This window comes from Mytilus californianus, unplaced genomic scaffold (assembly GCF_021869535.1).
Source record: "Mytilus californianus isolate M0D057914Y unplaced genomic scaffold, xbMytCali1.0.p SCAF_8, whole genome shotgun sequence".
Lineage (NCBI taxonomy): Eukaryota > Metazoa > Mollusca > Bivalvia > Mytilida > Mytilidae > Mytilus > Mytilus californianus.
In genome coordinates, this window is record NW_026262734.1 from 27,751,685 (window position 1) to 27,761,389 (window position 9,705).

Genomic DNA, 9,705 nt, shown 5'->3' on the forward strand with positions numbered 1-9,705 from the left:
TCTAAAATAATGAAAGGGCTCAATAATTCCTGGTGATTTTCCTATCTCAAATATTTCTCTGTGGGTTTCAAATGATGCTCCTAAGCAACGTCCACCTACTGTTTCATCATATCTTTGTTCATGAAAGACTTTTTGCTACTTATTGAATTTGATTCTGCCCAGAAATATATAAAGGATTAAGGGACCTTAGAGAAGGCTGTGATTGCTGAGTGGTTAAGGTGTTGGACTTGAATGAACTTCCGGTTTACCTTTTAAAGTGTAAAGGTGTTGATTTCGAGAGCGTCAATCCAATTTAAAAACTGTTGTTTTTGAAGTCATCGAATTCTCAATTAATGTATATTGTTTCAAAATGTGACAATCTTTGTTTATACTAGTGTTGTCAACGATTAACCGGTTAACCGATTAACCGTCGGAAGGACCGAATATCGGATACCAAAAACGCCAACCTGTTAACCGAACATTTGTTTTTTCAATTTTGATAGATTTGATATAAATGTATATTGAAATCATTAATAATTTTTTTTGAATTTTAAAATGACCGTCTTGGTAATCTATTTGACAGATCAATTGTCCAGAATATTGATTGCTATTGTTAACCTTGAAAACATTCAAATTTTACAAATTAATTAGCATAAAGACAACTTGCGATTAGCTCGGGGCAAGATATAATGTAAAAATAATTAGCATAAATGTATTTTGAACAGTTGTTATCTCATTAGATTTTACGATTTACTTCATTATTTCATTTATTATTTAATATTGCGTAGACTTATATGTAAATATGCCACCTCCATCATCCAAGGTCTTGTCATACTTCAAACGAAATGCCGATTCAAAAATGGTGAAATGCAAATCATGGTAATAGAAATAATGTATATTTGGTGATACGAGTAACACGCTTAATCATCTCAAATTGAAACACTCCACATTATTTTCTGAGACACCAAAGAAAATGAAACAATCAATTGTTTCAGACATTGTCAATTCGACGAGATCAAGAAGATTTTCATCTTATAAATCTGAAGTTATAACAAACTTCATAGTAGATACGGTAGAATTGAATTATCAAAAGTAAAACTTCACCAGGAATGCTCAAAGCCTAGCGTTATAATGCCCAAGGTTAAACTTCAATGTATCGTATCATAAAAACGTACATGTGTAGGGTACTCATAAGGTCTTTAAACATCAACTTAACTACCGGTTAATCGGTCGAAAGATTATCCTGAGTAACCGGTTAGGCACAACTGTTCGATTTGACAACACTAGAACTTTATACCGTTATATTTTTTCAACTTTTTAGTTGAAAAAAACTTTTTTTTTGTTTCCCATGATGGGGGACAAAACGTACCCTTTGGACGACATTTTTTCAAAAAAGCAAACAGTAACAGTTAATGTTGTGAATACCAATTTGATAAAACCAGAGTCTGTAATTGATGAAATTGAGAAGAGATGTGGAACAGGATCCGCCTTAGCGTGTGTTTCTTAGTTCGGGACCAGTTACGAAGTTGTCATGCAAGAAAGGAGATATGTTGGAGAAATTTCTGGAGATCATTTGTCTTTACAAGGTAAAACATGTCCTGTAGATGAACTTATTTCGGTATCTCAAAACATTTATTGAAGCAGGTGTATGTAAAATCAAAGATATCGCATATGAACGTAAACCAGCCCTCTTGAAAGAACGTTATAATCAAGAGATTGTATTAGTAAAATTTCCAGAAGTTTCAAAAAATTAAATTCTACATGTAGTTAGAAATGTGTTACAGACAATACCTGAGAAGTATAAAGTATTATTTGAAGCAAATGTGCATGTTAGTAAAACTCCTGTGTTAAATCCTATGATTAAAGATGGCGTTCAAATTTGTTCACTTCCACCAACTTCGAGTGTCTTTTATCAAATGTTTGAATCAAAGCTTTCTAGAGAACATAAATCTGCATCACGATGGCGTTCAATGTACACAGATTTTGACCTGAGAAAGGTCTAGAAAATTATGAATTTTCATTTTTTCACAAAGCGATTGTCGCGGGATAGCATTTAAATTTTTTCATTGTGTTATATTTACAAAAGAACGGCTATTTAAATGCCAGATTACAAAGGACTCACTGTGTCCTATTTGCTCAAACCTAACTGAGAGTTTAAATCAACTGATTATTGAGTGTACGATGTTAACTCGCTTCAATGTTTTGGAAAGAATTTTTTACACACGATTTTGTATGATATAGAAATAAGAAGATGTGGTATGAGTGCCAATGAGACAACACTCCATCCAAATCACAATTTGTAAAACGTTAACAATTATAGGTCAAAGTACGGCTTCGACACGGAGCTTTGGCTCACACCGAACAGCAAGCTATAAAGGGCCCCAAAATGACTAGTGTAAAACAATTCAAACAGGAAAACCAACGGTCTAACCTATATAAAAATACGAGAAACGAGCAACACTTATGAACCACATCAACAAACGACAACCACTGAACAACAGGCTCCTGACTTAGGACAGGTGCAAACAAATGCATCGGGTTTAAAAGTTTTAACATGCGCCAACCTTCACCCTAACCTGAAACAGTAGTGTAACATAACAACATAGAAAGACACACTATAAAATATCAATTGAAATGGCTTCAGACAGTTTTATAAATGACCTTAGTTTTGAGTTCATGTGTTACTATTAGTATTTTGGTTTGACAAAACAGAATAACTATATTAATTACTTTTGTTTAACGACATTATATATTTATTCACCAAATATGCTTGTTTCATTGTTACTTCAAGAGTCCAAGCTCTTCTTGGTGTATCCGGTGATATTCCACTGATTACATATGTTAGTAATCAGCTGATGATATATGTATATAGACATTTCTTGAAATACAATTGTACAAAAGTTTTATGCATTATGTTTTTATCTTTTCAATTGTGTATACTTCTTTTTAGTGACTTCAGTAATGGATTTAATTTCATTGTTCTGTTTTCGTTATATCTTTTTATGTATTCTTGAACAAAAATTTGATAAACATTTACATTTGTCAATTTCTGATTAGATACATAATATGATTTGTATATAGAAAAACCTAAAATTGTTAGGAAATAATTCAGACCAAAATAATTTTTGTCAAAAATCTTATATCCAAAGACTAATTGCTTTAACGACACGCTAAAATTAAAATTTGATTTTCATATTAACTCATGAATACTTTTCCAAAAATTTACTATTTTTGTTTCTGCAACCAACACAGGTTGCAACTTACAGACCGTGATTTCAACTGAGGTGGAAAGGTTATTAACGTTCATTGTGTTTTTTGGAAGATTTTTACTTCAACGTGTCCATTGAAGGTAAGTTACTTGAGCTTCCGTAGATAATAACTACCTTAGATTAATATTTTACTATAGGTGTAACTTAATTCTTACATGCTGTGATGGCCGAGTTGTTAAGGCGTTGGACTCGAAATCCAATGGGGTCTCCCCGCGCAGGTTCGAACCCTGCTCGCAGCGTTAAACTTTTACAGCATCTAGGAACAGAAAAAGATCCAGTACTTTCGAGTTCAGGTTGTTATCTTTTATGAAGAATATTCTTCTTTTGAAAAAATCATAAGGAATTATACTTATTTGTAACATATTTTCTGGATATCTAACATAAGGAAAGGGCTCAATAACTCCTGGTGACTTTCCTGTCTCAAATATTTCTCTGTGGGTTTCAAATGATACTCCTAAGCAACTTACACCTACTGTTACATCATATCTTTTTTTTCATAAAAGACTTTTTGTGACTTATTGAATTTTATTCTTCCCAGAAATATATAAATGATTTAGGGGACATTGAGGAAAGCTGTGATGGCCGAGTGGTTAAGGCGTTGGACTTGAAATCCAATGGGGTCTCCCCGCGCAGGTTCGAACCCTGCTCGCAGCGTAAAATTTTTACATACCTGTAATTGTATTTAAAGATGGTTTTTGTTTCTGCAACCAACAAAGGTTGCAACTTACAGACCGTGATTTCAACTGAGGTGGAAAGGTTATTAACGTTCATTGTGTTTTTTGGAAGATTTTTACTTCAACGTGTCCATTGAAGGTAAGTTACTTGAGCTTCCGTAGATAATAACTACCTTAGATTAATATTTTACTATAAGTGTAACTTCTTACATGCTGTGATGGCCGAGTGGTTAAGGCGTTGGACTCGAAATCCAAGGAAGTTGAATGAAGCACAGCCGGATATAGATGTAGTTTACATTCTTCCGATGTGATTTTGTTATTTTCAGTGTACAAATAGACTTATTTTCATATTGAAAGGTATTTTCGAACATTATTATACTTTCGTTCATGAAAACTAATATTGATTAACGCTTTACTAAACATTTAAACCCCTTAAACCGACGATTTAGTCGTTTGGTGAAAGGGGGGTGGAGCGGTGCACTCGTCAGTTTTTTTAAGGGCTGAAGTTGCTTTTGAAAAACCAGAATGACCGGCGGAATTGAGTTTTTTGGAAAAGGACCGCAAGGCTTTGGGCGAGGGCCGGAGAAAGTTTCTAAGGGTAAAGAAAATTATGTCTTGGAGATAAAAAGATATTCGAGGGACTGTACTATTCGTGTAATAGGGATATCTACAGAAAAAGTGCAAGCAATTTCTGTTATAAGGGCAATTGAGCATGTCACAGGATTGAACTCTGTACTTGCTGTGGTTAAAGATGATTCCTCTTCGTATGATGTTACGCTTGATTCTAAGTCGAATGCAGCAAAAATACTTAGCGGAGTTGAGATTTTGGATAAAGATTACGAATGTTCGTTAATGTACTCAGATACGACAGTTGTGTCTTTCATGTACATCCCAGCATTCATTGATGATGACGATATAATAGCCAACTTGAGAGATAGAGGAATTAAAATCGTTTCACCAGTATTCAGAAGAGTTGTACCAGGTACGCAGGTAGCCGATGGAACGCGTTTTGTCAAATGCGTTTTTCCACCACATGTAATTGCTCTTCCATGGAGTATGCCTTTTAAGGTTGGTAAAGCCACGAAGTATTACAAATGTGTTCACAATAATCAGACAAAGGTATGTTCTGAATGCCTTTCACCTGAACATGTTCACAAAAACTGTCCTTACATTATTTGTAATGGTTGTGGAGCACAGGGTCATGTGGCGAGAAGGTGTCGTTCAGATAAGTGTGAACATTGTCATGAACTTCCATTAAAGTGTAAATGTCAGAAGGGAGAAAATTTGAAAGCGCGACCACAGCCAATCGTTGCAAAGTGCAATGCTTGTGATAAACTAGTGTGTAGTTGCGTGAAAGACGTAAACAACGTGATAGACACGGGAGTTAAAAGCATGAGTAATACGCACGAAGAAACCAATAATGAAGTGTCAGAATCAACCGAGTTAAAAAGTGATGATGTACCAGAAAGTGAAGGTCTGGTCGATGGAATTCATAGGAACAAAAATGAACTGATTATTGAAGCTGTCGTGCACGTGGATAATGTTGTGCAGCATGAGACAAGAAAGAGAAAAATTGCTAGTTCAGACGATAATTGTTCTGAATCAGATGAAAATATTGATGAAGATGTGAAAGATGATGCTGAAGTTGATATCTCTACTCCTAGTGTTAGTGCCTTTGAGGAAGAGAAAAAAGATGAAAAAACTGGTAAAAAAGTCAAACGAGACGGAGAGAGCACTCTTCTATGTGAAGAAGGTGGAAATGAAGATTTAGATTTTGGGGATTTTGATCCCGATCATTGGGAAAAACGAAACGACACCCTTTGTGGTGTTGCTTTAAACAACGCAGAGGGTGGTAGTGGTGGTGATAATGATAACTCCTCTATCTGTGTTGAGGAAAACATGGATGAAGGAGGTGACACAAACGTAGATGTTGATGTTTGTTCTCTTTCTGCTAAAGAGCTTAGGAAATTTAAAAAGCACCAAAGAAAGCTTGAAAGAAGGGCTATGATTAAGACTACACCTAATGTTAATGTTAGTAGAAGCTCTCAGGTGTCTGAAAATAAAAATAGAAATGGATAACCAATTTTATTATTTTATTTGTATCATAATGGTGTTGATTTGTTCGTTTAATTGTAATGGTTTAAAAAATGTGAATAATTTTCAGAATTTTGTATCTGTTTTATATGATAGAAGGGCTACTTTTGCTTTGTTGCAAGAGACTTTTTGGGATAAATCATATGTTGATGGAATAAAAAATATGTATGAAGGGAAAATATATGAATGTAATGGTTATAATAGTAGGCAAGGTGTTGCTATTATGGTTGCCAATAGTGTAAAAGATAAAACAAAACTAGTATACAAAGATGATGAGGGGAGGTTTATACATGTATCATATGAAACTGATGGTCAAATTTTTAATTTTGTATCTGTTTATGCACCTAATAATTGTATAGAAAGAGCAAGATATTTTAAGTTTGTTAACAGTTATATTGAACATTTACAAAATGTTATAATAGGTGGAGATTTCAATACAACTTTGTCAAACTTAGACAAAGGAGGTAAATCTAAACATAGTATTGATGAAGCATATAGAGAGTTAAATAAAACTATTTGTAATTGTAATATATATGATGTGTCGAGAGCAAGAAATGAATGTAAAAAAATATTTTCTTGGAAAAGAATATGTAATAATATATTGCAGCAGAGTAGAATAGACTATTTCTTAATTAGTAAATCCTTATCACCAAATGTACAAAATGTGTATTATAATGAAACAAGCTTTAGTGATCATACATATGTTTTTATGAATTTTAACTTCTGTGTTGTTGAACGAGGCCCTGGAATATGGGTGTTGAATAATACTGTATTGTCAAATGTAAATTATGTAAAAAGAGTTAAAGAGATTATAGTTGAATCTATGAATTGTTCATTATATGACAGTGAACCACTTATTTGGTGGGATAATTTGAAATATCGAGTTAAGAGATATTCTCAAGTTTTTTCTTCAGATTTAGTTAAGAAAAAGAATAGGGAATTTTTTTATATACAAAATAAAATACAAAGGTTATGTGCTTTACAAGCAAGTGGTATGGATATAGATGTAACTAGACTAGAAACATTGAAATTAGATCTAGGTAAATATGAATTAGAAAAATGTAAAGGTGCTATTTTAAGATCTAAAGCCACATGGGCTACAGAGGGTGACAAAAACACAAAGTATTTTCTTAACTTAGAAAAGTATAAACAGGAAAGTAATTCTGTGAAAGAATTGTATAATGAAAATGATGAAATTGTAAATGATACTGATGGAATTTTAGATATTGAATATAATTTTTACAAAGATTTGTACTCTTGTGTTGAGATAGAAACTGATAAACTATGTGATTTTTTACAACATGTTGATAAAAAGGTTAATGATGATGATAAAGAGAATTGTGATTCGGATATAACATTTAATGAAATTGCTGAGGCCTTATCATCTATGTCTAAGAATAAGAGCCCAGGTTCAGATGGACTTACTACAGAATTTTATTGTACATTTTATGATTCGCTTAGAGAAATATTATATAAAGTTTTTAATGCTGTTTATGATGAAGGTATTTTATCAAGATCGATGAGATCTGGTGTTATCAGTCTAATTTTTAAGAAAAAAGGTGATAGAAGAGGTATTAAAAATTATAGACCTATTTCATTACTGCAAGTTGATTACAAAATTTTAGCTCGTGTCATGGCAAATAGATTTAAAAAAGTATTGCCAAAAATAGTGTATGATAATCAAACATGTTGTATAGTAGGAAGAGATATTTCTAACAGTATTGCCAATGTACGAGATATCATTACTTTAGTAGAAAATGATGATATGGAGGGATATATTGTAAAAGCTGATCAAGAAAAAGCCTTTGATAGGCTAAGTCATGAGTATATGTTGAGTGTATTAGAGAAATTTGGTTTTGGTGAAAGTTTTATTAAATGGATTACAATCTTTTATAATGAAATAAATAGCTCTGTAAAATGTAATGGGTTTTTAACCAAATATTTTTCTATCAAGAATGGGATAAGGCAAGGCTGTCCAATTAGTGCTCTGTTATATGTTTTGGCAGCTGAGCCTTTACAATGTATGATTAGTAATAATTGTAATATTTCCGGAATCAATATTCCAATGTCAGAAAAAGTGTGTAAAATGTTTCAACATGCTGATGATACTACTGTAACTGTATCTGATAAGAAGTCAATTGATGAAGTATTTAATGTTTTTGAATTGTATGGTAAATGCTCTGGTGCTAAAATAAATAGGCAAAAGTCAGAAATAATGCCTATTGGAAAAGGTTGTATGACAGAAAATGAACAAAATTGTCATGGTCTCAAAATTTGTGAAAATGAAATTTTGTTATTAGGTGTTTATATTGGCAAAAATGAATATGTATGTAATGAATTGAATTGGAGAGGAAAACTAAATAAAATTAAGACTTTATTAAATATGTGGATACAAAGAAAATTGACAATACATGGTAGAGTAAATGTAATAACCTCTCTGTTAATGTCTAGATTGTGGTATAATTTATTTGTTACTTCTATGCCTGAATGGGCTATTGAAGAAATGAAAAGACTATGTGTTAATTTTGTGTGGAATGGCGGTGCACATCTTGTACAGTATAATACTATTATTTGTGATAAAACTAAGAGTGGTTTACAGCTGCCTGATATTAAATCAAAGCTTTGTGCTTTTAGATTGAAGTTTTTAGCCAGATTTTTAAATGAAGATTATAATGTAATATGGAAAGACATTTTTAGGTATTTTATTTCCAAAATATTGAATATGAAATTGGCAGAAGAAATTGTATTCATGTCTTTAAAAGATAAACATTTGTCTTGTATTCCTGTGATATACAAAGAAATGTTACAATCATTTTGCTTTATTAGAGAAAATGTATCCTTTGATTTTACGGTAGAAAATATTTATAACCAACCGTTATTTTGTAATTCAGAAGTTTTGATATGTGGGAAAACAATTTTATGGAATGATTTTATAGAGGCTGGAATAATTCAGTTGAAGGACATTTGTTATGAGGTGATACCTGGATTTTTACCTCAAAATGCTATTGTAGAAATTGTTTCTAGAGGGAATGATGAATATGATATAGATAGTATTATAAAACGTTATCGATCACTTCAGTCTGCTTTACCAGAATTGTGGACTAAAACTGTAGGGACTGAGGTGTATCACAGAACAAACAATAGAAAAATTGACATTAATTTGAATATGAATTGTAAACTTGTTGAATTTAAGATGTGTTCATCAAAACAGTTATATTGTCTTGTTATAGATAAATTGTGTCAGCAACCAAAATCTGTTGACAAATGGATGAATATTTTTCAAGAGGATGAAAGTATTATGGATAAAGTATGGAAAATTGTTAATATGTTTTGGAAACCGTCAATAATGACGGAGCTTGATTTTAAAATAGCCCACTGTTGTATATTTACAAACGAGTGTGTGATATTTGTTGTAATGAAATAGAGGATATTATGCATTTGTTCATAAAATGTTCTGAACTATATGACTTTCATCAGTATTTGATTACAAAAGTAGAGTTGTTATTAGATACTTGTGATTCAGATCAAGTGAATTCTGTTGTATATGAACAAATATTTATGCTAGGTTTAACTGTAACAATCAATGGTGTAAATGCCAGTTTTGTTAACTTTATGTTATCAGTTGCACGTTACTGTATATTTAGAAGAAGAAATCTTGTAAAAAATAATGTAAAGGGTATTGATATTCT

At 32.1% G+C, this 9,705-nt stretch overlaps 2 non-coding genes across 2 annotated transcripts; both read left to right on the forward strand.

Moving 5' to 3' along the window:
* Positions 1-3,405: 3,405 nt before the first annotated feature.
* On the forward strand, positions 3,406-3,487 carry Trnas-cga (transfer RNA serine (anticodon CGA)). The gene has a single exon. It is a non-coding gene; the product is annotated as a tRNA-Ser (tRNA).
* A 333-nt stretch (positions 3,488-3,820) lies between these two features.
* Trnas-uga (transfer RNA serine (anticodon UGA)) lies at positions 3,821-3,902 on the forward strand. The gene has a single exon. It is a non-coding gene; the product is annotated as a tRNA-Ser (tRNA).
* Positions 3,903-9,705: the final 5,803 nt, after the last annotated feature.